This window comes from Canis lupus, chromosome 32 (genome assembly GCF_003254725.2).
Source record: "Canis lupus dingo isolate Sandy chromosome 32, ASM325472v2, whole genome shotgun sequence".
NCBI lineage: Eukaryota > Metazoa > Chordata > Mammalia > Carnivora > Canidae > Canis > Canis lupus.
In genome coordinates, this window is record NC_064274.1 from 26,070,320 (window position 1) to 26,098,217 (window position 27,898).

A 27,898-nucleotide genomic window follows, 5' to 3' on the forward strand; every position below is an offset into this window, starting at 1 on the left:
GCCATTAAACAGTCTAGCCTTTTGGGTTAGGAAGATCTAATTTTGAATCCTAAGTTTCCTTCTTATAAACTGTTTATGTTTTAATTCAACGTAGTAGTTTTAGCCTCTCTGAATCGCTCTCCCATCTGTGAAATAGGAATAACGAATAATTCTTATCTCTCGTGTTGCTCAGAGGGAATAAATTAATGAGTTAATATAAATTAAACATCCAGTATATTACTTGGCAAAATTTCAGTGATTGAATAAGTATATGTTCATTCCTCAAACATATGTTGAGCATCTATGTATTAGGAAAGAAGAAAGCCATTGTCCTTGCCCTTGTGGAGTATATGGACTCGTAGGCAAGAATCAATACTATGATCTTTTAAAAAGCATAAAGAGATGGAAATTGTAGGACTCAAAAACTGATCAGGTGGAGAATTTCCAAGGATGCATCCAGCCCTCTGCTCAAAGGTATGATTCCTCAATTGCCTGAATGGTCCTAGGCACAAGAACTGGCATAGCTTCTCAACACTCTCTCTCTCTGTCTCTATGAATAAATAAATAAAGTCTTAAAAAAATAAATAAAAACAGGTACATGGTAACAACAAAAACAATTTAAAATATTGTAATCAGAAATACATCTTTATTACTTTTTCCTACAGTAATACACTTAAATTTTCAAAATTATCAACATCAAACCAGAGCTTCCTGACTCCCCACTATGCAGGATATGAACATAGAATTTCTCATTTCCATCTGCTTTTTCTCCTTTGCCTTCTGCCAACTTCTGTTTTTTTTTTTTTTTTAAGATTTATTTATTCATGAGAGACACAGAGAGAGAGACAGAGACAGAGACAGAGACATAGGCAGAGAGGGAAGCAGGGTCCTCGCATGGAGCCCAACGCAGGACTCCATCCTGGATTCCAGGATCCCACCCTGAGCCAAAGGTCGATGCTCAACTGCTGAGCCACCCGGGTGTCCCTGACTTCTGTATTCTATACCGTTCTATATTGTTAAGTTTATAATATTTATACTTTGTTCTTCATCTATAGCTGTTTCTCCTATGCTTTGTTTGTTGCTCGGTGCTAATTGAGGGGGAAAAAACATAGCATTTATAATGTTGTGATTAGGATAAATAGAATTCAGTATAATACCAGGTGCTGTGGTTGAATATGTAGAGAAGGAAAAAATGATCCCATAGCATTAAAACTTGGTTTGTTCTCAAGATAATATTTTAAGCATCAAGATGAAATAGATTACATTTTCTTACATTCCTTTAATGCCTTAAAATTGTGCCATATTTTAGTTTCTTTCACATTTGAACTTTTATTTTTCTGTGAGCTTTACATTTTTCTGGAAAATTCTAATCTCCTTTTTGGTGTTCTTGATAGAAGAATTATATGCTTTCATCACATCAAGATGATTTTTCTAATTTCTTAATTGTATCACTTGGTGAATGAAATATACCTTCTTAAAGTCATTCTTCTCTATGCTGTCTGGTTTCTCTTTTCTGAATTAGTTTCTTTTCATTATTCTCCTGGTTAGGTGTGCTTTATTATTTCACTTTCTTGTCTTGCTCAGTATTTTTTTATAAAGATTTTATTAATTTATTCATGAGAGACACACACAGAGAGGCAGAGACATAGGCAGAGGGAGAAGCAGGCTCCTCTCAGGGAGCCTGATGTGGGATTCGATCCCTGGACTTGGGGATCATGCCCTGAGCCGAAGGCAGCACTCAACTGCTGAGCCACCCAGGAGTCCCCTTGCTCAGTGTTTGATTCTTTTTTTCCTTTTTGCATAAATCCTCAAGATTTTATTCTTGTTTTTGTTTTCCAAAGATGGTAGGTAGGAAGCAAATTGAGTCCTTGCATATCCAAAATTCATTAATTTTTTCCTCAGAGTTAATTGATTAATTATTGTGTAATGCTCCTGGGTTTAAAGTAATCTCCCCTCAAAACTTGAAAGACTTTTATCTAGTGTTGCTTATAAGATATCTGATAAAAATTTGATTTTTTAGATGACTTTTTTCTTATTAAATAGTGTTTAGGATCTTTATCTTGTCAGCTCTGATGTTTTCCTAGGAAATTAAAAGCTTACAGGAAAATCTAAGTCCATATCTGTCTAGGCATATCTCTTTTAAAATGCATCATTCTCAGCCCTAAATGATCCTGTACAATCTAGAAACAAATGTCTTTATTCCACTTTAGGAACTTTTCTTCTATTATACCTTTGATTATTTCTTCCACCGTATTTTTTCTTCTCTCTGTATGAAATTCATGCTAACTGTACATTTGACCTCCTCAATTTATATCTCTTCTTTATTAAGCTCCCTTTCATATTTTCCATCTGTTTTCTCTGTATGTTTTCCAATTCACTTGATCTTTTTTAAATATTAAGAATTGAATATAATTTCCCAAAGTTCTTATATCCTCTTTTTAACAGAAGTCTGTTTTGCAGCTCAAATCCTAAGGAATGAATGAAAATTTTTTTTTAAAAATTAGAGCAACAAAAAAAGAAATGTTTGTAACTACAATAACATATATGTTGGCAACTGCGCTTTTTGATGTTATTATAATTGAGTAAGTATTTCAGTTACATGGTGTATTTAAGAGGCCTTCTGTGACAACTTCAAAATATAAGCATGATTTGCAAAACTACTTTAAGTTTTAAACAACTGATTTATAAATAGACTTTGGAACTCAGGCCTCCTGAAAGATGAGCACTGCCTGTGTTCTTTTGCTTCCTTTCTTTCAGTTCTGTGGCTACCAGCTCCCTTCTGGGCTATAAGAAATAGCACTGTTTTCAATATCTCTCAGTATCTACTATCATGAGGAGATAATATTTGGTTAGTTCCTTAGTTCTGGGTTCAAGTGAACTTGGCATTTATTTTATAGTGAAAAATAGTTACGGGTAGATGATCCTTCATATGCAGGTTTTCCACTGGTTTTGAAATACCTTATTTATTCATTTTAAATATGGCTAAAATCATGGTATTTTGAGTGCATTTTTCTGGCTGCTGTTATTGTATTTATTAATGATTCAAAATCCTGCAGAATTTTAAACTGATTTGTATGGGCATTCTACTTCCATTTTTTTTTTTTTTTCAAAACGGTATCTCCAGTATCTAGCACAGTGCCTGAATCATTATAAGCTACAATTTATTTGTTCAGTGTAGGCCACTACTTCTAGAGAATTCTCGTTCCAAATTTTTAGTAGCATAAGAAATCCATAATGAGTAATGATCTACTCAATGCTAGTGAAATGAAGTACAAACAGGTAGAGCAGCTCTTTTTTTACTTTTTTTCCAAATATAGAGAACTTTCTGAAATCAGATAATTGATTTATGATTTTTTATATATTATATTGACGTAATAATATGTAACCAGGAAACAGAAACCAGTAATCCCTCATTGATCTTCTGTTCTTTTAAAAATGGCAGGAAGATGAGAAAAAAAATCAGAGGTCAAAAACTTTTTTTAAATAATATAACTTAGGAGGCATCTGAAATCTTTAAATTTTTCATTGGTGCAAGGTGTAGCTCTTGAGCTACAACTGTTTTTTGATAAAAGATGCTGGTTTATGCTGCCAGTGTTATATCTGCCCCTATATAGTGAAAAGTACGGTGTGGTACCTGAGATGTTGAAAAGGTTAAGGCAACATTCATACTTGTGAACAGACCTACAAAAATAGACTAGACTCTTTCAGATTGCATTATTCATTTTCATATGGTTGTCTTTACCTCTTTTGGAAGTCTGTTTTCTAATCTTCTTCTAAGGCTTATCGTTCCCTTCATATGTCCATTGCATGCATTTTTTTCAGAGGCCAAACAATTAGTGCATGCTTTGTATTGCAAAAAGGCATTGTTGACTTTAAGTGGCTTTTCATGTGATGCTGGGCAGGAAGTTTACTATTTCTTCATTTATCAAATAAAGGACTTGGACAAAATAACTCTTCTGAAATTTCACTGAACCTAAAAGTCAGCATAGTAGATTATATATTCTATATGACTACTTGTAGCATATTGCAGATGTTAAATAAATATTTGTTTTATTGTGTTTTATAAGAGACCACATTATATCCTTTCAAGAAAAAAATACTATTACATTCAGATGCCTGTATGTTTATGAGGAATATTTCAAAACTGTTAAGGTTGAATTCAGGGTTTCTTACAGATGGTCTTCGCACGTTCAGCAACATTTCTCATAATGTGAGAATATTTGTGGACTGAAGAGTGAAACTAATTTAAAAAATTCTTTCAGTGAGGGAAAAAGTATTCATCAGAAGTATTCTAGTAGATGATATATTTTTGGTAATGAAACTGATAGGGGTCAAAAAAAAAAAAAGGAAACTGATAGGGGCAATTAGCAGTTTTTTTCTACTTTGGCTATGCTACTACTATCTTGTTATGCAATGATAATGCTTTTCTGACAGAGCAGAGAGCAAAGTTACTTTAGTCTTATTTCCATTAACCAAATCTTAAATATCCCTTCAGAGAATAGATGTGAGAAAGAAGTCTGCTTCTCAGACCTCTTAAGAATATAGATTTTAAGAGGCAGTTCACTCCTGCATGCCAAAACAAAGATAAAAACTTTATCTATCTTTAATCCTTAAAGGAAAATATACATAAAATTGCTATTTACTGTATACAATATATGAAAGTTATAAGATTAATACAGGTATTAATCTTTTATGAAAAATTCAAGTTCATTGAAAAACTTGAGGTAATAATGAGTCATTTTAGTTAAGTAAAGGAAATAAAATCTAGTTTTGAAAATGACAGATTTACTATGAGAATGCAAAGTTGATGAGACTAGGATATCCAAATAAATTTGCTGATTTATTTTCTGTTACTCAGTGAATGCAGGAGTCCATTTATTTAAATATTAATAGTATGATAAATTAAAACCTCTTTGAAGTCAGTGTACTATCATTACGAGAATTCTTCTGAAACTGGTGTATAAACAGGATTATAATTTAATCAGAGATTAAATTATGTTGCTTTAACTCCCTGTCAACATACAAATTGTCAAAATTATTATAACCATGAATTTAATATGCTAATTCCATTTTCACCTGGAACTTCAATTTGTTCTATCACTAGAGTACATATATGGATAAAATTTTAGGGATATCAAAGAAAGAAAAGAACAAATATATGTACATACCCATGGTAAACCTACAGCTTATTGCATGGGCCTAAAAGATAGCTTACCACTGCTGTTTTCTAATATATATTTATATATTTATACACCGTAAAAACCCGTTTTGAGTAATGACTCACCACACACACAGAACTTATAGGTATTGCCTTTCCTAATACAGTATTTGGAAAAGAAGATGATATATAACCAGAATTTCATAGAGTTAAAAATTTAAAAATACATGTATTTTAAAAAACCCTGAGATTTCCAGTGTCCACTTTAATATGTAAGGAGTTTACCATCTCAACAAGTAAAAAGCTGAAGAAACTGAAAAAAGTCAACAACTCTTCATAGCTCAGTCCGAGAGATGGGGTCACAAGGCAAACCACTGCCCCCAAGAGTGGAGAGATAGGCGAATACAGAGAATCACAACTTATTGGAGCAGAAATCCACATAAATAGAAACATCCATTGGAACCAGTGCCAGGGTAGAAAAACCTGAACTGTAAAACAAATTTCTGGAGGCTCAGTGTGGATAAGTCATAAAGTAAAACAACAACGACAACAACAACAACGACGATGACGACAACAACAACAAAAAAAACAGGGGAACTCAGTCATAGGAAGCCCCCTACACTTTCATTTTACCTCCAGGTGTCCTACCAGGTCCCCTCAGTAAATATCAGAGAAAAGTCCCCTTGTTCTTCAGTAGGGGGAGAGATGAACCATTTTAAAATAAGCCAGAACATTTTGTTCTTAACAAGGCCAGCTCTCAAAAGAAACTACTTTACCAGAGCCTAAAGGGAAATTCCCAATTTCAGCTCCCTCCAACCTTGTATGTGGGGGAAAGGAAACAGGTACCTCCAGACCCCTCCAGCTATCCTATCCTACTTAAGGAGGCAGTGATTGGCACTGAGAAGCACTGTTGAAGTTCACAATTCAGTGGCACAAGCTGTCCAAAAGACTAATCATATAACAACAGAATGCTTCCCATCCCTTCACACCTTACCTCTACAATACTAAAGGCCCCTTTACTGCAGTTCCTTTTGCCCAGTACATTTTGTTTGCTTTAAAACAATAAATTGCCAAGCATACTAAAAGGCAGAAACTGAACAAGTATCAGACCCAGAGTCAAATATAACAGGAATATTGGAACTATAACACTGGGAATTTTTTTTAAAACTGTGATTAATGTTTGAAGGGTTTTAATGAAAAAAGTAGACATAATGCAAGAAGTGATAAATAATGTAAGCAGAGATATGGAAATTTTAAGAAAGAAAAAGAATGCTAAAGATAAAAAATATAATGATGGAAATGAAGAATACCTTGATAGAGTCATTTATAGACTAGATATGGCTGAGGAAGGAATCTTGGAGCTTGAGAATATGACTGGAAACTTCTAAAACTGAAAAGTAAATAGAAAAAGTACAGGGAAAAAAACAATATCCAAGAATTGTGGGACAATTACAAAATATGTGATATACACATGATGGGAATCCAAGAAAGAGAAGAGAGAAAGGAATAGAAGCAATATTTGAAGTGTTAATGAGTAAGAATTTTCCCAAGTTAACATCAGACATGAAACCACAGATCCAGGAAGCTCAGGGAACACCAAGTAGGATAAATACCAAATAATAATAATAATAATAATAATAATAATAATAATAAAAGCAAAGCAAGCACAACATGAAAGCATATAATATTCATATTCTGAAATCAAAGATAAACTCTTAAAATAAGTTAGAAGAAAACTACACCTTACCTATAGAGGAGTGAAGATAAGGATTATGTTTGACCTCTCCTGGGACATCATTACAAGCAAGAGACTGGAGGGAGAAATTAAAAGTATTGGTGGGGGGGACCCCCACAAACCCAACCTAGAGTTCTGTAACCAGTGAAATTATCCTGCACAGATAAAGGAGAAATGAAGACTTTCTCATACAAACAAAAATTGAGGGAATTTGTTGACAGCAGCCTTCTGTACAAGAAATGCTTTAAAAAGTTCTTTAGGAAAAAAAGAAAGTAACATAGATCAGAAACTCTGATCTATATAAAAAGAAAGGAAGAACTTTGGAGAATAAGTAACTGAAGGTAAGATAAAGCCTTTTGTTTATTTTGTTAATTCTAACATATAACAGTTCATTCAAAATAATAATGTACTAAGTGTATCAGTGAAATAAATGACAGCAATGATAGACAAGAGGAAGAATTAGGAATATTTTATTATTATAAATATTTTCATTACCCAAGAAGTGGTATCGTATTATTTGAAAGTGAACTTGGATTAGTTGTAAATGTATATTGCATACTCTAGGACAACAGCTAAAGAAGGTTTAAGAAGTGTAACTACTATGCTGAGAAAGAAGAAAAAAATAATGGGAAATATATAAAAAGCTCAATTAAAAACACAAAACAGAGAAAAAATGTAGAAGACAAAAATACAGGCAAAGTACAAAGTCAGCAATTAGGAAACAGTAATAAATATGACAGATATTAATTCAGCTATACCAGTGATCACCTTTTGTTTCAGTGGTTTAAATTCACCAACTAAAAGAGATAATCAGAGTGGATCAAAAAAAAAAAAACTATATATTGTCTAAAAGACATGTTAAATATAAAAACAGATGTAGATTAAAAGTAAAGAGCTGGAGGGGTGTTTGGGTGGCTCAGTTAATTAAGCATCTGACTCTTGATTTTGGCTCAGGTCATGATTACGGTGTCATGAGATCAAGCCCAAAGTCAGGCTCTGGGCTCAGCATGGAATCTGATTGAGATTCTCTCTATCCCTCTCCCTCTGCCTCTCATTCACATATGCTCTCTCTTTTTCTCCAAAATAAATAAAATATTTTTTTAAAAAGTAAAGAAATGGAGAAATATATACCATGTTAACATTAATCAAAAGAATAGCTTGGGTAGCTACATTCATTACAAACAGAGCAGACTTTAGAGCAAAGAAAGCTATCAGATAAAAAAGGCATTGCTTAATGATAAAGAAGTCACCACTCCAAGAAGACATAACAGTCCTTAATGTGCATGCATCTAACAACAATGTCAAAATACATGAGGCAAAAACTAAAAGAACTGTAAGGATAAATAGATAAATCCACTATTATAATTGGAGAGTTTAATGTTCCTCTGTCAGAAGTGAACTGATCCAGCAGGCAAGAAAATCAGTAAGAATATAGTTGAACTCAATAGTGCCATCAATCAACTGGATATAATTGATGTCTATAGACTACTTCATCCAACAACAGCAACTTACATATTCTTTTCAAGCTCTCATGAAGCATTTAACCAACAAAGACCACATTTTGTGCCATAAAACACACCTTAACAAGGTTAAAAGAATAGAAATGATATACTGTCTGCTCTCAGACCACAAGGGAATTAATAAGAAATCAATAAGAAGAAGACCATTGAAAAAATCCCAAATACTTGGAGATTTAACAATGTACTTGATAACTCATGGGTGAAGGAAGGAATCACAAGACAAGTATGAAAATATTTTGAACTACTCTGGTTGACACTGATTTGTCATGCAGTTCCAGTGCTACTTATCTTTTTACTGTATGCTTACTTCATTCAATTTTTGTGAATTTCCTGCCATCAGAGGATTTCATTGTCTGAGGACTGAGACCACAGTGTTAAAAAAAAAAAAAAGGTGCAAAGAAAGTTAATATAAGTCTGAGAATTTTTTGAAATAAATGAAAATGAAAATAAAACTTATCAAATTTGTATGATGCAATGAAAGTAGTGCTTAGAGGGAAGTTTGTAACATTGAATGCATATATTAGAAAAGAAGATCTAAAATCAGTAATCTAGGGGCACCTGGGTGGCTCAGTGATTGATCATCTGCCTTTGGCTCAGGTCATGATCCCAGGGTCCTGGGATCGAGTCCTGTATCGGGCTCCCCACAGAGAGACTGCTTCTCCCCTGCTTATGTCTCTGCCTCTCTCGAATAAATAAATAAAATCTTTAAAAATAATAAAATAGACAAATCAGTAATCTAAGCTTCCATTTTAGGAAACTAGAAAAAGAGCAAATTAAATAAAAAATAAGCAAAGAAAAGAAAAAGAAAACCCCTAAAAATGAGAGAAGTCAGTGAAAATGAAAACAGACAAGCAGTAGAGAAAACCAGCAAAACCAAAGCTAGTTCTTTGAAAAGATCAATAAATTGATGATCCTCTAGCTATTTAAAAGAGAAAAAGAAGACACAAATTACTATTATTAGAAATGAAAGAGGAGACAGCACTACAGATCCCATGGACATTTAAAGGATAATACAAGAACACATCTTTGTGCACAAATTTGGTAACATAGATAAAAAGCAGCAATTCTTTGAAAGGCGCAATCTGCCTAACTCACACAAGAAGAACTAGAATATCTTTATAGGCCTATATCTACTAAAGAAATTGAATAATTAATTAATAATCTTCCGAAACAGAAAACATCAGGCCTTCATGGGTTTACTGGTGAATTCTACCAAACATTTAAGGAAGAAATTGTATCAATTCTTTATAATCTCTTTCAGAGAGATTTTCAGAGAACAGAGCAGAGGGAGTACTTCCTAACTCATTCTGAGGCCAACATTACCCTAACACAAAAAGTAGACAAAGACATTACAAGAAAACTACAGAATAGTATCTCTTTGAACACAGTTGTAAAAATCCTCAACAAAATATTAGCAAATCAAATCCTGCTATATATAAAAAGAATCATACACTATGACTAAGTTAGACATATATCAGGTATGCAAGGTTGGCCCAACATGCAAAAGTTAATTAATGAGTCAATCATATTAACGGGCTAGAAGAAGAAAAGCCACATCATCATTTCCGTCGATGCAAAAAAAAGCTTTTGACAAAATCCAACACCTATTCATGATAAAAACTCTCACAAACTAAGAATAGAGGGGAGCTTCCTTTATTTGATAAAGAACATCTGCAAAAAGCCTACAGCTAAAAAAAAAAAAAAAAAAAAAGCCTACAGCTAATATCACAGTTAATGATAAGAAATTCAAATTTTTTCACTAAAATCCCTCTATACTACTGCTTTTCAACATAGTAATAGAAGTCCTAGCTAATGCCATAAGCCAAGAAAAGGAAATAAAAAGTACATAGATTAGAACAGAAGAAATAAAACTGTTACTTTTCCCAGATGACATAATCATCTATGTAGAAAACCTGAAATAATCAACAAAAAATTTATAACTAATAAATAGTTACAGCAAGATCACAAAGTGTAACATTAGTATACAAAAGTCAGTCACTTTTTCTATATGTCAATAATTAGTAAGTGCAACTTGAAGTTGAAAACACATTACCAAAAAAAAAGAAAAGAAAAAAGAAAACACATTACCATTTACATTAGTATCCCCCCCCCCCCCAAATGCAATGCTTAGGTACAAATTTAACAAAATAAGTACAAGATCTATATGAAGAAAATTACAACATTGTGATGAGAGATACAAAGGAGAAAAAAGTAAATGGAGAGACAGTCCATGTTTCCAGATAGGAGGATTCAATAGTAGCAAGATGTCAGTTCTTCCCAACTTTATAGATCCAACACAATTTTGATCAAAATCAGGATTTGTAAATATCAACAAATGGAGTCTAAAGCTTACATGGAAAGGAAGAAAACCCAATATTCAAACCTAATATCGAAGGAGAAGAATTAAGTTGGAGGAATGACACAACTCAGCTTTATGTCTTACTATAAAGCTACAACAATCAGTGCAGTGTAGTACTGTTGACAGGATAGAAAAATAGATCAATTGAACAGAATAGAGAGCCCAGAAATAGATCCACATAAATACCATCAACTGATGTTTTACAAAGGCTAAAGGACATATAGTGGAACAATGACAATATTTAAACAAATCGTGCTAGACAACTGGACGTCCACATGCAACAACATGGATCTAAACACAAACCTTACACTTTTCACAGAAATTAAACTCAAAATTAATCATAGACATAAATGTAAAATGCAATACTATAAAACTCCTGGAGATAACTTAGGAGAAATCCTAGACAAGCCTAGGTATGGCAATTACTTTCTTGATACAACACCAAAGACGTGATTCATAAAAGAAATAAGTTTTATGCTGAACTTCTTTAAAATGAAAAAATTCTGCTCTGCTAAGGTCAATGTCAAGAGAATGAAAATACAAGCCACAGACTGGGAGAAATTATTTATAAAAGACTCCTCTCTGATAAAGGACTGTTATCCAAAATATACAAAGAACACTTCAAATTCTCAAAACAATTTTTTTAAAAATGAGCAACCTAATTTTTAAAATGGGCAAAAGACCTAAACAGACACCTCATCAAGAGAGATACAGAGATGCAAGTAAGCATATGATAGATATTCAACATCATATGTCATTAGGAAATCACAAATTAAAAACAATAGTGATACTCTACTACATACCTGACACACCGAATACTGGTAATGGTGTATAGCAACAGAAACCATTCCTTGGATGCAAAATGGTACAGCCACTTTGGAAGAAAGTTTGACAATTTCTCACAAAATTATACTTACCCTACCATACAATCAAGCAGTTGCACTCCTTGATATTTGCCCAAAGGAATTGAAAAGTTATGCTCACACACAAACCTGCACATGGTGTTGATAGCAGCATTCTTCGTAATTGACAAAACTGTCCTTCAGTAGGTGAATGGATAAATAAACTTTGGTAGTCAAGACAATGGAATATTATTCAGCACTTTAAAAAAAAGCTACCAAGCCATAAAAAGACAGGAGAGAAACTCATGTTTACTATTAAATAAGCCATTCTGTTTGATTCCAGTTGTATGACATTCTGGAAGAGGAAAAATTTGAAGATTAGTGTTTTTTGTTTTTTTTTTTTCACAGACTGGGGGTAAGAAAGGATGAATAGGCAGAGAATAGAGGATTTTTAGGATAGTGAAACTATTCTGTAATACACTACAGTAGTGGATACATGCCATTATACATCTGTGAACACTCAAAGGATGTACAACACCAAGAGTGAGCCCTAATGTAAACTGTGGACTTTGGGTGATAGTAATGTGTCAATGTAGATTCATCAGTTATAACAAATGTGCCACTCTCATGGAGGATGTTGATAGTGGGGAAGATTGTCTATGTGCACAGGCAGAGGTCTATGACAACGAGTACTTTCTGCTACATTTTAGAGGAAACATGAATCTGCTCTAAAACTAAAGCTTATTAATGAAAAACATTTAAAGCAACCTGAAAAAACCCCTTAAATTTATAAAAAGAAAATAAATTAGGCAATGCAAGTATGTCTTCTCTTTCTTATGGGTAATTGTAATGTTTCAATTCACGTCCTCTTTTGACACTCAGTTTTCCAACCTGAGGTTAAGGAAAAATAACCTAATCTCCTTAATTGACATATAACCTTACTTACGATGAACAGTGAGCACCAATCCTTCATAGAAAGGTGAGTGGAAGTGGAGGTATGGGATGTCCAGAGGCAGTTAATAGGCATAATTCAAATGGCTTCGTTCAGTGCCTGTGATACATCAAATGCTAACAGCCAAATTCATGTACCTATAGACTCCATGCCTTTTCTCAGGGTGTTAAAGATGGAAAAGACTTGTTCAGGGGTGCCTGGGTGGCTCAGTTAAGTAAGCATCTGACTCTTGGTTTCAGCTGAGGTCATAATCCGGGGGTCCTGGGATCGAACCCCACATCAGGCTCCTTGCTCAGTGGGGAGTCTGCTTCTCCCTCTCCCTCTGCCTCCCCCACCACCCGCCTCACCATACTCCTGCTCTCTCTGTCTTCCTCTCAGATCGATAAATAAAATCTTTGAATTAAAAAAAAAAAAACTTGTTCAGTTATATGTGACAATCACTCCTCAAAAAATGAAGGGTATGTATCTTCTTCATTTAGGAAATGACTGCTTATAATAGAAACTTATTTTTAGTCAACTGTTACATGATTTATGTCACCTCTGACCTGCTTTCTGATAAAGCATGACTTCATTCATGGCTCTGGACATGACCTGTGTACACTGACCTGGCGTAAACCTGGAGTGTTAAGTCATTTCGTTGGCACTTGCTGGAGGGAAGATTGACATCCCACTATAAGACTGTCTGCAGTGTAAAGCAGCTGCATTCCTAGTGAGACCTGATTAAGTTTATCCCACTATTAGGTTCTTCAGCATTACTCCTCTTTCTCAAAAGGAAATAGGTTTTTAGCATGCAGCATATTTGGTTTTTAATGACCACTGAGCTGAAATAACGTGCATATATGAATGGTTGTTCATTTGTTTCCTTTCTCTATTTTTACTGGTTCATTCTTGGAGGTTAGAGTAGGTGTGCCTTTCTGATTAGCTGACAGTTGACCCTTCTTAGAAATGACAGTTTCACACCTCCAAATATAATGAGTTAGATGCTCCAATTTTCATTTTCCTTCTCATCTACTCAGAACCCATGTAGAATCAAGACATTCTATATTGATTCCTATGGAGCTGTGTCAACTTGGCAGAAAGGGCTTTTCCCAGGCATTCTTTTCTGAAGGCAAAGTCAGTGGCTCCTTTTTTCCCTAAACTCTACTTTGTTCAGTGATGATTTAAAAATGGTGATTTTATTCTTTCACTGTCCACATTACAAAACCTTAGTCATTAATACATAGAGGAAAATACAAATTCTGACCTACCTGCCCTTTTCTTATACATTCATAAAAATAAAATATATGCACACATGTCCTATAATTATTGAGCTATTTTCTTTTAAAATATATAGTTTCTTTGTTTTACCAGGGAGCTAACTTAGGTTTATTGTAGAGTTTGTTTTCTGCACTCAAAAAAACTTTCTGGAATATTAATATGCTCTATCATTTACCTTGCTCTGTACCATTATCACAAACAGCATTTAACATTCTAATTGATAATAGTCTCCTTATCAATCTTTATGATTCAAATCCTTATATTTATTACTCTGTGTTAAAGTTGCTTCCCCTAACTACCTCCTGTCATACTTTAATAATCATTCTTTGTTTGCCTCTATAAAAGTAAGTTCAGAAATAAAATTTCTGCTTCTATAAATTATTATATCCATATCTGTTTCTACCTAGAATATTTTAAAGCCCTTAACAAAGTTTCCATTATTGAGTCTTCTCTCTAAACTACAACCTATATACTCCTTGGTTAATTCTTCTGTTGTTTTTTGAAGTGTGTATATGTATCTCTGTCTCTGTGTTGTCGAGATTTGTAAGCTCTCAATTTGGTTACACTTAATATGTTTTATAGGAGTTATTTTTCCTGGAAATTTCTCGATGATTTTTACCTTATCATATGATGAAAAATGTGTGTCAGAGCACCATAATGTAGCATGGTGCTTTTCTACTTGCTTGCACTCTTCTGTTTTAGATGAACTGGTAGTAGACAACCAACTATTCTGTTTTGGCTTCTACAACACAGAAGTTGCTAGGTGATTTTTAATCCCTTTCAACAAGAGGACAATAAACAACAGCAAATTCCTGCTCTTTAGATTTATGTGTTCCACTCAGGAGATCTAGCAAATAAAAAATGATTTAAAACACTTTCTATATGTGCAGTTCTATATAGACCACCACTCACATCTCTGTAACATTGCATCAGATGTTTTTTAATTATGCTACTGTTTCTTCCTTATTATGATTTTGCATGTTCCTAAGAGATCAACTACTAAGTAGCAATAGTTGAACACTATCTCCAGGAAATTTAATATATGAAAGTCCACCTTAATATGAATATGGTAATTTGGTGAAAAACTATTGTGTCAAATTTTGTTATTTGAATATCTATTTGGATTTCTCATCCATTTATATGACTCTCCGGTCTTAAGTGTGATTATAACTTTTTATTCTAATGGTCTTTATTTAGGGAGAAATATATTTAGATTCTGTCATCCTGGTCATTACCTGAAGGTTTAACCTAATATTTTCATTTTTTAATTATTTTAATAATCTCAAAATATTTTTATAATTTTAATGTTTCATTTTGAAAATTAAAAAAATACCTTTCATCTTTAAATTTTCATTCCTTCCCCTGAACTTCCCTCATGATGTTGCTTGCTAGCTACTCCCAAAATTAAGGATTAACATTTTCTTCAGTAACAAGTAATGGATTTGCAAAAATGTAAACAATTGCTTAATGCTTTTTTAAATCTATATTTAAGAATTATACAAACAGCCAGAGCTGATATGCAGCAGGTATACATGAGTGTGGTTATGCTGATGGTTACTGAAATATTTCCCAGGTAGCCAGGGAATTCTTCTATACTGTGGATCCTTCTGCATGACTCCCTGGACCTCCCTACAATCATGTAACTAAAATAGTAATATATCGCCTATATGTGGCTTCTAGGAGCCTCCTCCAGCCCCATGACCCATGTTTTAGCATACCAACTGTTAAATATTTTTATTACTGCTTATGTCCATGGCAAGAGAATCACATTTATTTTTTTAACTTAATGTTTACTAAACTGTTTTTAAGAATATCTTATGATATTTTATATCATCTTAATGATACTTCAGTTTGCAAAATGCATAATTTGTTTTCAACAGTCCTGGTAAGCGTAACTTAAGAGTTTTCCTTTATGTTCTGAAATCTTTTCAGTGTAATATTCCACTTTAAGGAACAAAATAAAAGAATCTCTGGGAAATTTGTGGAGTTTCCAATTCTTCTTTCTTTGCCTTTTTATTAAAAATAAGATTTGATGAAATTTCCTTGTTTAAATTTTTAGAATGCAAAATGTAGACAGTATTATAACTGAAACAATGTTGCTTTTTACAAATAGTAACAAGTCAAATGTTGGCAGTTTTACATATAGTATAAAGTTTCGTTTTATACAGTTTGCCAACTCATTAAGCATTAGAATTTTTCTCATTGATCCTTTGATGTTTGTATTGATGTTATTAATGTAATGGCTTTAAACCTTGACTCATATAGCCTGTATGACTTACAGCATTTTTACATGAAGATAGTCTTTGGGCTTTTGAATAATTTATATCATAATTAATGACTTAGAAATTTATTCTTTTACTTCCCATCTGTCCTAAAGAAATAGAAAGATGGGGTTAGTATACACCTAATAATTTTCCTAACGGGTAAGGAGAATAGACTCATATAAAAACATCTAGGTTAATTTTGTAGATTTGAAACAGTTTTTTTTAAAAGCACTTACAGTACCAAGTTATTGATCCTCAATCTATGGCTGTTATAAATGGATGTAATTAACAATTGACTTTAAATGAACCATGGTAGCAGCTTCATTACTCTGAAAAAATCATTACACCACTTTATAACATGAAATTGCCAAATCTAAAAGAATAGAATATACATTGTATATCTTAGGTGGAATATACATGTAAAAATTTCTTTGGAATCAGATCAGTAATGACCATTGTGGCTATTGCTTACAGTTACATATTACATTTAAGAACTTTTTATTATCAAGTTTTAATATCCTCTAAGTATTTTTATTTTATTTTTAAAATATTTTTTATTTATTTACTTGAGAGAGAGTGAAGGAGAGCATAGAGGGAGAGAGAAGCCAACTCCCCACTGAGAAGAGAACCTGATGTGGGGCTCAATCCCAGGACCCTGGGATCATGACCTGAGCCAAAGGCAGCCTCTTAACTGACTGCTACCTGACCCACTACCCAGGTGCCCCTCATATAAGTGTTTTTAAATTGAGATAATTCTACCAATATAATTTTGCTCATTTTTTATACCTTATTCATTTTTGCAATAACCCTTTTTTATATTTGTATTTGTTCCATCCTTATCAAATTAGACAGTATCTAAGTCATAGAATCATGAAGACTAAATTTGATTTGGAACAGAGATAATAAAATTTAATATTTTATAGACTTCTTGAGTCCTCAGTTTCTTTAAGTGGCTGGCTCAAGATCATGAAGTTATGGAAGATTACTGTCAGAATTAGAACCTAAGATGGATTTATACTTTGATGATATCTTCCACCTGCCTACTTCCTTAGTTTATTTACAAGTTTGTGAGAATTATGGGAGAGAAGTTTCTCTCTCTCTTTTTTTTTTTTAAGATTTTATTTATTTATTCATGAGAGACACAGCAAGAGAGAGAGGCAGAGACACAGAGGGAGAAGCAGGCTCCACGCAGGGAGCCTGACGTGGGACTCGATCCCGGGTCTCTAGGATCATAACCTGAGCCGAGGGTGGTGCTAAACCACTGAGCCACCCGGGCTGCCCAAGAAGTTTCTTTTAAGATCCAGCTTACATCCTAGCTCCCAGTAAAATTACTGTCCTGCAGTGAACCATATAAATACAATTGCCAGTTCCCAAAATTTTTTGTGTAAAGAAAAAAGGAAATGACAAATGAACCATTAAAATAAATACTCTTTTCTTTACCTCTTTCCTCTCTTCCACTATCTGTAATTTCTAGACAGAATCCCAAAAATGCTTGGACACTAAGAATGGCAATTTTGTTGTAGAAAATTGTATTTCCTATTTTAGTGGATGATGAATAAACCATATTTCTGCTAGCTTTTTAGAATTAAGATATTGGGCACACCTCTATTAGTTTATAATATTCCATTCTCTGAGCAAAGAGGCCAAGTATGAGTAAGTGTCAGAATGTCATAGAAATGTTTTATTTCAGATGCAATATGGTTTTTTTTCTGATTTCTATTCAGTGTTTTCTTCTGTGGGTTCTCCATCTTGGTTTTTTAAAATATTGATTTCATCATAACTTCTTGTTTGTTTCTAGAAGGTATAAAAATTGATCTGATAATGTACATAGAATACCTAGTGAGGGGTGCCTGGTTGGCTCAGTTGGTTAAGCATCTGCCTTCAACTCTAGTCATGATCTTGGGGTCCTGGGATCAAGCCCCATAGCACGCTCCTCTCCTAGGAGCTCATGCTCATGCTCATGCTCCCTGTCATTATCTCTGTCTCTCAAATAAATAAAATCTTTAAAATAATGGCATCATAATTTGAAGTGGTAATACTGTGCCAAACGATTTACAACTGCTGCATAATGCTTCAAATTTTGTTTGTTTGTTTGTTTTGACTGTTGTTTGGAAACAACCTTGTTTGGTGTATAATTGTTTTTAAGTTAGTAGAATTTGTTCCGTAAATGCTCACTGAATTTTTTTTTTTTTTTTGGAGTCACTACTTTGTTAGAAAGTGCAAGGAGTAAATATGCATGAGGACTTCCTTTAATTTTCTTCTTAGAGTTTTAACTGTTGTAGTGATTTTTAAAAAGTATTAATAGAATAGCCATTGCTGCCAAGAAGCTGACATTCTGAAATAGCACTTCCCTTTGGGCACCATACAGTTGGGATCATTTACCTGTAGAAAAAGTATATGGGAGGGGACACAAAGGTGGGGGATGGAGAAGGAAAACCATTGTATGGGCATAGCCTGCTGAGGTCAGTAACCTGTTATTTAGTGAACTCCAGTCTGACACCATTTAGACCCTGAGGAGAATCACATGAACAGGGAAGCAGCCAAGGCAGCATCACAACAGAAGGAAGCATCTATTATTGTATGCTTTGAAGAGACATGCAGTGAGGATGGACAAGTAGCACTAAGGGGGAAGGAAGGACTAGATCCAGCAGGATAAACATAGCTTGTGATGAAAGTATTAATGACTTTTGATAAGTGATTGGAAGGAGAATGTATTTAAGGCCCCAAAGAAAGATTTCTATACATGTTGCAGAGCTTGTACTGACATATACATGTTTATAGGTAGAGTAACTGGTTTACAGAGAAAAATGTTATTTTGATTTTGAGAGAAAGTGTCTGCTTCTAGGGTTTGAAATATAGAATAATTTACCTTTCACCAAAATGAAATATTCTGTTCATTGAATCTCTTACAAGCTGGTGGATGTTGTGAAGCATGATAGGTAAGAGCACAGGCTCAGGAGGCCTGCCACGTACAAAATGTGTCCTAAGGGAAAAGACTGATCATATGATAATATTTTGAAGATTAAATGACTAAGCATGCATTCAATAAATTTTAGCAATTTTTATCATCATTGTTTTCTCATCTACGTTCTGGAAAATATTGTAGAAAGTAGATACTATCATTTTGAAACAGTAAATGTTGATGAAGATTCAAATACCAGAATAGACTTTAAGAACAAGAAAAAAATCTGTCTTTGAACCACATTATCTTCAGCAAGATTACAACTTTGACTTTGACTTTATTTCATTCAATTAAAAATGTAGATATGTGTGTGGGAGTGAAAACAATTTACAAATTAAATGTATTCATTGGCTTAAATGTATTCATTGGCTTTTCCTCTTAGTTTTCTTTTTTTTTTTTTTTTTTCCTCTATGGCTCTTATTTTAACTTCTGTCTCCAACAGTTACCTTTGTGTTTATTCTGTTTTGTCTTTGGGTGATTTTTTATTTTATTTTATTTTTTTTTTAATAATCCCAGTATATCAGGTCAGAGGGAAAACTCAGTGTGTAAGCTGACAGTGTTTTGCATTTTCTTTGAGAATATTTACCATAGCATCCTAAATAGTATGAAACTTTTCTTTCAGAACAGGTAACCAAATATGTGAGTCATCACTGCATTGATTTCTGAATGTTACAATTTTATAGATTTTCCAAAACTGAACAAAGCAAGGATCATTGACCATTGAACTCTGTTGAAGCAATAGACTTGTGGTCTCTTATGGGTATACATTCTAATTGTTGGGATGGTTTCTTTTTTAAGGGGGCTGTTTGGGGCATAGAAAACTGGAACTTCATGTTCTCCTTGATAGTCTGCCAGCTGGTTTCCAGCCAACCAGATAACTGCTTGTAGGGACATTCATTTGTGTAGGCCTCTTGATCTTATGCCAGCCGTTAGAGAGCAATACCAGTAAGCCTGCTCACACCATTCTGAACCAAGGGCACTGCTGTCCTGAATGCCTCAAAGTATAGATAAAAATCTGATACCACCTCACGGGACTTACAGCTGAAGTTCTGATAAAGCTCCAAGTGTAAGAATATATTATTTACTATTTAAGTTTTGCATTAGTATTTTAAACAGAAAACAGGAGGGCAAATGTATAGTTCTATTGCTCTCTATTCCTCAGTGTTTGGTCCGTAAGTAAACCCAGCCTTAAGGAATCTAAACATATTTAGAAATAGCCCTTTTCTAGCTTTACCAATGCTTCTTTGACCCTTTCTCTAAATATAAGATATTTTATTGTCTCCAACCCTGACCTCCTATCTGATAATTATCTGGAATCCATAGGTTCTCAAATACATCATGTCAAGAATTTATTTTGTCACTTCAAATTTCTCTTTTAGAATTACCTCTGATTAATATATTATTTTACTATGTAATCAAACTCAAATTTTAACTTCTATAATTGAGTCTTCTTCTCCCTACATGTACAATGCTATTAATATCCACTCCTTTCCCTGCTTGATCATTTTATTTCCCCTGCCACCCTCTTGTTCAGTCATCGCTTTATATCTGAATTACTGCAATAAGCCAGTATGTTGTATGTAATAATTTGTAACAGCTAAATCGTCTACTACTCCATACCCATGAGAATGGCTTTAAAAAAAAAAGTCAGGCAATGACAAGTGTTGGTGAAGATAAAGAAAAGCGAGGACCCTCATACATTGCTGATGGAAATATAAAATGGCACAGCCACTTTGCAGAACAGTTTGGCAGTTCCTTGAAAGGTTAGATATAGAATTATCATATGTCTCAGCAATCCCATTCCCAAGAGAATTTAAAATGTCCACATAAAAACTTACAATGAATACCCTATGTTCAAAGCAGCATTATTCACAATAGCCTAAAGGTGGAAGCAATGCAAGCCCATCAATAGATGAATAGATAAACAAAATGTGGTATATACATGTAATGGAATACTATTCAGCTTTTAAAAGGAAAGAAATTCTGACATGTGCTACAACATGGACAAATCTTGAGGACATTATTCATTGGCTAAGTGAAATAAGCCAGTCATAAAAGGACAAATATTATATGATTCACTTATATGAGTACCTAGAATAGTCAGATTCATAGAGTCAAAAAGTAGAATTGCACTTTCCAGGGGCTTGAGATTGAGGCCCCCTTAATTGATTAAGGGGGATAGAGTTTGAGTTTGGAAAGGTAAAAAAATTCTAGATATGGGTGGTGGTGATGATTGAACAACAATAAGACTGCTTAATGCATAGAATTATGCACTTAAAATATGGTTAAAATGTTAAATTTATGTTGCATATATTTTACCACTATCTCAAAGACTTGTAAATGAATCTTCATAGAAGCATTATTTATAATAACTAAAAAGTAGAAATAACCCAGATACCTATCGTGAATAAAGTATGGTATATCTATACTATGGAATATTACTTGGCCATAAAAAAGAATGAAGTACTGATTCAAACTAAAACATAGATGAACCTTGAAAACACTATGCTAAGTAAAAGAAACCAGACACAAAAAAGTCCAATTTTGCATGATTTCATTTATTTGAAATATCTAGAATGAGCAAACACATAGAAACAGAAGGGTGATTAGCTGGAGGAGGGATGCATGAGGACTGACTCCTACTGGGTAATGGATTTATTTTGGGAGTGATTAAATTGTTCTAGAACTTGATAGTGGCAATAATGGCACAATTTTTTGGCTGATGCCCACAGAACGGTACCTTTAAAACAATTCATTTTATGGTATGTGAATTATATCTCAATTTAAAAAACCCGAAGTGTTAATGCATAACTTTTGTGATGCTGTGTTTCTAAAGAGATAGCATGTTGTCTGGTCTTGGCTTACTATTTCTAGCCACAGAACTTTGAGAAGATTAAAGGACCTCCCTTCTTACTCTGTAAAATAGGGATAATGATAACTACCTCACCAGATGTTTGTGTTAAATGAGGTAACATATGTAGTGCATCAAGTACAGTGTCTGGCATTTACTAAGAACCCAGTAAATTTACTAAGACCCCTTGAGACATAAGCCTTCAACAGCTCTTAGTATGATTCCAGATACTATTTCTGGATATCCCAAAAAATGACCCAACTTCTTTAGCCATTTATCACCAACTGTACCTTCTGGCTTGAATCTGCCTCTCCAGATTCTTCCAGTGCTCCTTTATAGAAATCCATTCATCAGAATTGTCTCTTTTGAGTGTCCCTCAATTTACTGCATATTCTTATAGCTGTATCTTTGACTGAAAAAGCTATCTTTCTCTGACTCTTACCCTACCCTTAGAACTCAAAAAGACTTTCTTCTTGCATTCAACTTTCTCCCTAATTTCACTTAATGGTCATCTCTATTTTTGGAGCACCCAGGGGTCTCACTACATCTTTGACTAATGAAGCCTTACTTTGGTTATATTTTTAAAGTATGTATCTTCTTAGGTGATCAGATTAAAATCTATAATTCACTCTCTTGAGCTAAAGTTCCTGAGCACAAGGGACTGCATGTTATAATGCTCTACCTTTACCATAGTATTTAGCACATTGCCTTGCTATAGTTTATTCTGAATAAACATTTGCCAAGTATAAGTTGAGTTAGTGCTGCATCTCAGTAAGTACAAGGCCTTTAAATTAATGATTCTCAATGCTGACCACATCTTAGAATTACCTGGAGAGTAAGGCTCATTTTAGCCCAGCAAATCAGAATCTCTGCACATGGGGCCTCAGCTTCTCACCCAAGTGATACTATTACAACCAAGGCTGAGAACCATTGGGTTCAGCAAATGAAGTAATATAAGCCAGTGGGTCCCAAGACTAATTGATAATCACAATCAAGATATGAGGATTGCTGGTTAGGCAGAGATGCTTTGGGCATTGCAAAGTTTTCTTTACAAATGTTAGTATTATATTATGGTGCATTTAGGAGTTTTCATTGCTTTGAGAAAGATCCTATAACTCTGGATTTTTTAACAACCAATGGTGTAGTTTGAAATATCCAGTAATGGGCATCTATAACCTTTTAAACTTGACATGATAGTTTTATACCAGATATACGTCTTATTCCTTTTAGCTAACTTAAAAGTATTCTAACTCTATCTTTTCCAGGCTGGCCAACATCATCATCAAACCCTCTCAAGATTGTCTACTTGCCCTTACTCCTGTTGAGTTACCACACTTGGAAGCAGGAGATGGGCTCAGCAGCAGCCAACAGGCCATGATCCAGGAGGAGCAGTAAGGGATAGAGCTGCTGGTAAGACATTGGGGACAGTTGGTGCTTGGTTTCTGAGAAGTATAAACTTATTTCTAATTTAATGGGCAATCTGTCTTCTAACCTTCAGCTCTAAATTACTCTGTAGTCTCTCGAATACCTTAATTATCTATGCCTAGGATACATGGGTTAGATTTTAAGATCTATGAATGTCTAAAGTTTTGTGCTGACCTGTGTTTGTGTGTGTATGTATGGATGGATGGATATGTATATACATTGTTTTCTAGAGAAAAAGAAGTTTTACATTAACTTCTCAATGTCTGAATTTTAATAAAAAGATAGCCATTCAAAGGTAACTATAAGCACGGAAAAATGTGATATCTATAACCACTTGTCACAGTATTTCTCTTCTCCATTTTTATCTCACTTGTAGGACTTTGTCTCAATTTGTTGAGGATCAAAAAAAAAAGGTGATTATTTGTGGTTATTTGTTGATCAGAAAAGTGAGCACCTCCTGAGCTTAAATCAGCCAGTTTTCATGATGCTTTGGTCCCATAGAACTATCAGAAAATGAAAGTATACAATTATATAGGAAAGCCTATGTAATTTTTCACATGATTTTTTTCAAAAATATAAATAGAGGTACTGGCAGAGAGGGAGATACCAAGTACTTTTTCCTCTACAGCTGGTGTTAATAAAAATCAATTGTTCTGAATGCCACTCACTAACCAGCTAATGAGTATCCCAACCTAAGGGTTATTTATCAAACCATAACCATTTATATAGATGAACAGAAGTCAGGAACATCTGATAACTGATATTTTTTCCAAAATATTTAAGATGTACACCAGAATGAATTCTGTATGTACTTTTACCTGTACTTTGTCAGTTAAAATTATGGGGACATCTTGGAAAGAAAATGGAGGTTAGATTAAAAAAAAGAAGAATGAGTCTTTTTTTTTTTTCTGTAACTCTTTTAGCAGGTAGTTCAGCTGCAATTTCACTGAATCTTGTTTATGCATGCAGCATAACAAATCTTCTAAAAGGCCCATGTAGCTGTAATCTCTGCTCTCACTCTAGAGGCCTGAGGATATAAGAATCCACTCTGCCACTTGATACTTCTTAGAGGCTGACCTGGTGCTGAGAAATCCTTCCCAGTGTGTCCTCAGTTAAACTCCCATGATTCCTAGATGTTGCCATTTTCAAGACACAAGGCAACTACATCTGCCTAGATTACCTCTCTGCCCTGGGAATTTTAAGTCCCTCTGTAAGGGAAAGAGAACTCAGCACTACTAACTCTCAGAATGAAAATTTTCCCCTTGCATGCTAATATTTTTAGAGTATTCATTGTCACTGAAAATAGACTTCCTCTTTCCCCTCTCTTGCTGGAAAATCTTAGGTAATTATGAATAAAGCATTCTTTGCTTTTCCCCTCCTCCTGTAATGGATGCTTTACCTCTCACTGTGAGGACTGTGGCTACTCATTCTGTACTTGACCTTTATATGAGAACAGAGATGCATTTTTAAGATGGAATTTTTACAATAACATTAGTCAGAATTTTTTTCTTCTTCGAGAAAAGTAAGTGGAGGTAAGAGGGAAGTGCAAAGTTTGGGGGGGAAATGTAAGAGAAATTACTAACAAGAAAAGAAGAAATTAAAGTATTAGCTATTTGTGTGTGTGTGTGAGAAAGAGAGAGAGAGAGAGAGAGAGAGATTAATTTCACAAGTAACTCCCAGAGGAGTTCTTCTTTCATATCCAAAAAAGAATATTATTTTGTATTTAGCTTTTTACATTTGGATAAGCTCAGCCTAGGAACTATTTTCAGTCATAAATAAACCTAGGACTTATTTTTTTTTAAGATTGTATTTATGTATTCATGGGAGACACAGATAGAGAGAAAGAGGCAGAGACACAGGCAGTGAGAGAAACAGGCTCCATGCAGGGAGCCCGATGTGGGACTCGATCCTGGGTCTCCAGGATTATACCCTGGGCCGAAGGCAGGAGCTAAACCACTGAGCCACCCAGGGATCCCAGGACTTATTTTTAATAATATTTACTAGCTTTGTGTTCTTGGGGAAATTATTTAATCTCTTCAAGCCTTGTTTTATTTGGCAAGGAGGAAAATAGGTCATAGATAAGTATAATGGGATTATATACATATATGGATATATGCACATATGGATAATATGTACAAGACCTAGCACAAGTAAATTCTAAATCTTATATTAGCATTTATTTATTATTATTTACTATTATTAGCATTGCTTTCAATTTATTTTATTTTATTTTAAATATTTTATTTATTTATTCATGAGAGACACACAGAGAGAGGCAGAGACATAGGCAGAGGGAGAAGCAGGCTCCTGTGGGGAGCCCTATTCAGGGCTAGATCCCTGGACTCCAGGATCATGCCTTGAGCCAAAGGCAAACACTCAACCACTGAGCCATCCAGGTGGCCTGTGCTTTCAGTTTTTAAATAATAAATTCAATCAAAAAGTATTTCTTGAGTGCCTATCAAGTATCAGGCACTCTAGGAACTGGGATGCATTACTGAGCAAAAAAGTAAAAATCCCTGTACTTTAGCGTAGACTCTAGAGTGGCAGACAGATATAAACAAGATAAATAAAAATGTAGTAGTGAGTCAAATACCAAGAAGTACTAAGCATAAAAAATTTAAGACAGAAAAAGAAAATTGGAGGGATAGTATGGTAGTAATTAAAGATGAAGTGGTTGGGAAAGACCTCATGAGGATTATTTATTTATTTTTTTTTAGTAAAAACCTTTAAAAGAAAGTATACAAATAGACTATAAAGTCATTTGGGGAGAATAGGTAGAGAATGCCACAAAGACCTAGGGTAGTAAAAAGATTTCACAGAATGATTTAGACAGAGTAAGAGGATCTTATACAGCTAAATCATATACTATCTGTAAATATTTACACATATACTCAAGTAAGTGATACAGATAAAAACTTCAGAAGTTCAAGGAATAGTAAGGTTCATCTAGACTAAAGCAGAGGAGGACTTCACAAAAGAAGCTGGCAAATGGTGGCCTGGATCTTGAAGGTTAGGGAGAAATTGGATAGTTGGCAAAAGGGTACAGACTTTCAGTTATAAGATGAATCAGGTCTGAGATTCAGTTGTATAATGTGATGTCTATAGTTGATAACACCATATCATAAAATTGAAATTTGCTAAGAGAGTGGTAGTGTTCTCTCTCTCACTCACACACACACACAAAATGGTAAACATGTGAGGTGATGAATATGTTCATTAACTTAATGGGGGGAATCCTTTCATGATTTATATGTATAAGAAGTCACCACATTGTGCACTTTAAATATAGTTTTATTGGTCAGTTATACCTCAATAACATTGAAAGAAAATCGTTAAAGAAAAAGTTTTCAGTAAAGTTATTTTTATGTATCATAGTTCCATAGCCCTTACAGCCATAAAAACAGAACAACAAAACAAACAGGGAATGACATCCTCATGGGGAAGTGGAAGGGAAACAGCATGAGATGAAATGAAATAAGGATGTTGGCTTTGAGGGGAGATGGGATAGGCAAAGGACAAAGAGGGAAGCAAAGGAAGGTGACCTTGTATAGAGATGGCAAGTGGTGAGAAAGAAGATAGAAATGCAGGTGAGGCCAAATTTTATGAAGTTCTTAGGTCAGGCTAACGATTACTACATGCCCTCATACAAATACTGAGGAGCAATGGAAGCAGGTGAGTAACAAGATGCATTCAGGTCATTAGCACTACTATTATTTTGACAAGTATGAAGATGGAAGAAGTGGATGAAGTGATTCAGGAGCGAGATTATGATATTAGAGATAAGACTGAAAAAAGAAGATAGATTTGATAGGGAAAATCCTGAGGATTTAATCACTAATTGCAAATAGGCTATAAGAAGAGTCAAAGTTTTCTCAGGGTTTCAATGACAATTACATGTTGCCATTAAAAGAAATAGGAAAGTTGGGGCATATTGTGAGTTTGAATTCACAGTGAGCGAGGTGAGACAATCAGAGTAGGTACCCTTAAGACTTCTAAGGATAAAGTTCATACAATGTTTGACAGGCTGAATTGAGTTGCTAAGAGCAATTTTTTACTATGCATTGAAATCCATGTAAATAAATTGGTTCAAAAAATTATATGAGAATATGCCTATCCAAATGTTATATTTTTAAACCAAGTTGGAATAACAGAAAATCATAAAAGTATTGATCAAAAATGGGCCACTGGTATCACCTTCCAATTGACTAATTTTATGGCAGGCTAAAGGGTACCCAGACATTATACATGACTTCCTGAAGGTCATGTCATTAATTGGCATTATTGGCAAATAATTGGCAATATCATTATTGGCAAAACCTGGACAAGAACCAGATGTCCTTATTCAGACTTACTACCCCTCTATGTCATTTTTAGGAAGTGTTAGTGATTTGTATTTTGCCATCTTGTTTGTGGAGAAAAGAGTTAGAAGGTTTAGATTTGCCCATTAGAATTCTCTTGAGGCCATTCTTCTAATTATTATGGACATTCTCATCCTTTCTTGTGAAACAGACCTTGCTCATTGACAAGCTTCACTCTTTGCCTTAGTTATTTTCTCTCCCCATGATCATTGTTGATGTATCCCAATTGAAAAATA

General features: G+C 34.1%; 1 protein-coding gene across 2 annotated transcripts in view; it reads left to right on the plus strand.

The window, feature by feature from the left end:
• The window catches only part of TET2 (tet methylcytosine dioxygenase 2), a 125,295-nt gene that overhangs the window by 14,876 nt on the left and 82,521 nt on the right, over positions 1–27,898 (plus strand). For both annotated transcript variants that reach the window (XR_007407851.1, XM_025422747.3), the window contains exon 2: positions 23,145–23,289. The gene's annotated coding sequence lies outside the window, so the exon portion shown is untranslated. The remainder of the gene's footprint in view (positions 1–23,144; positions 23,290–27,898) is intronic.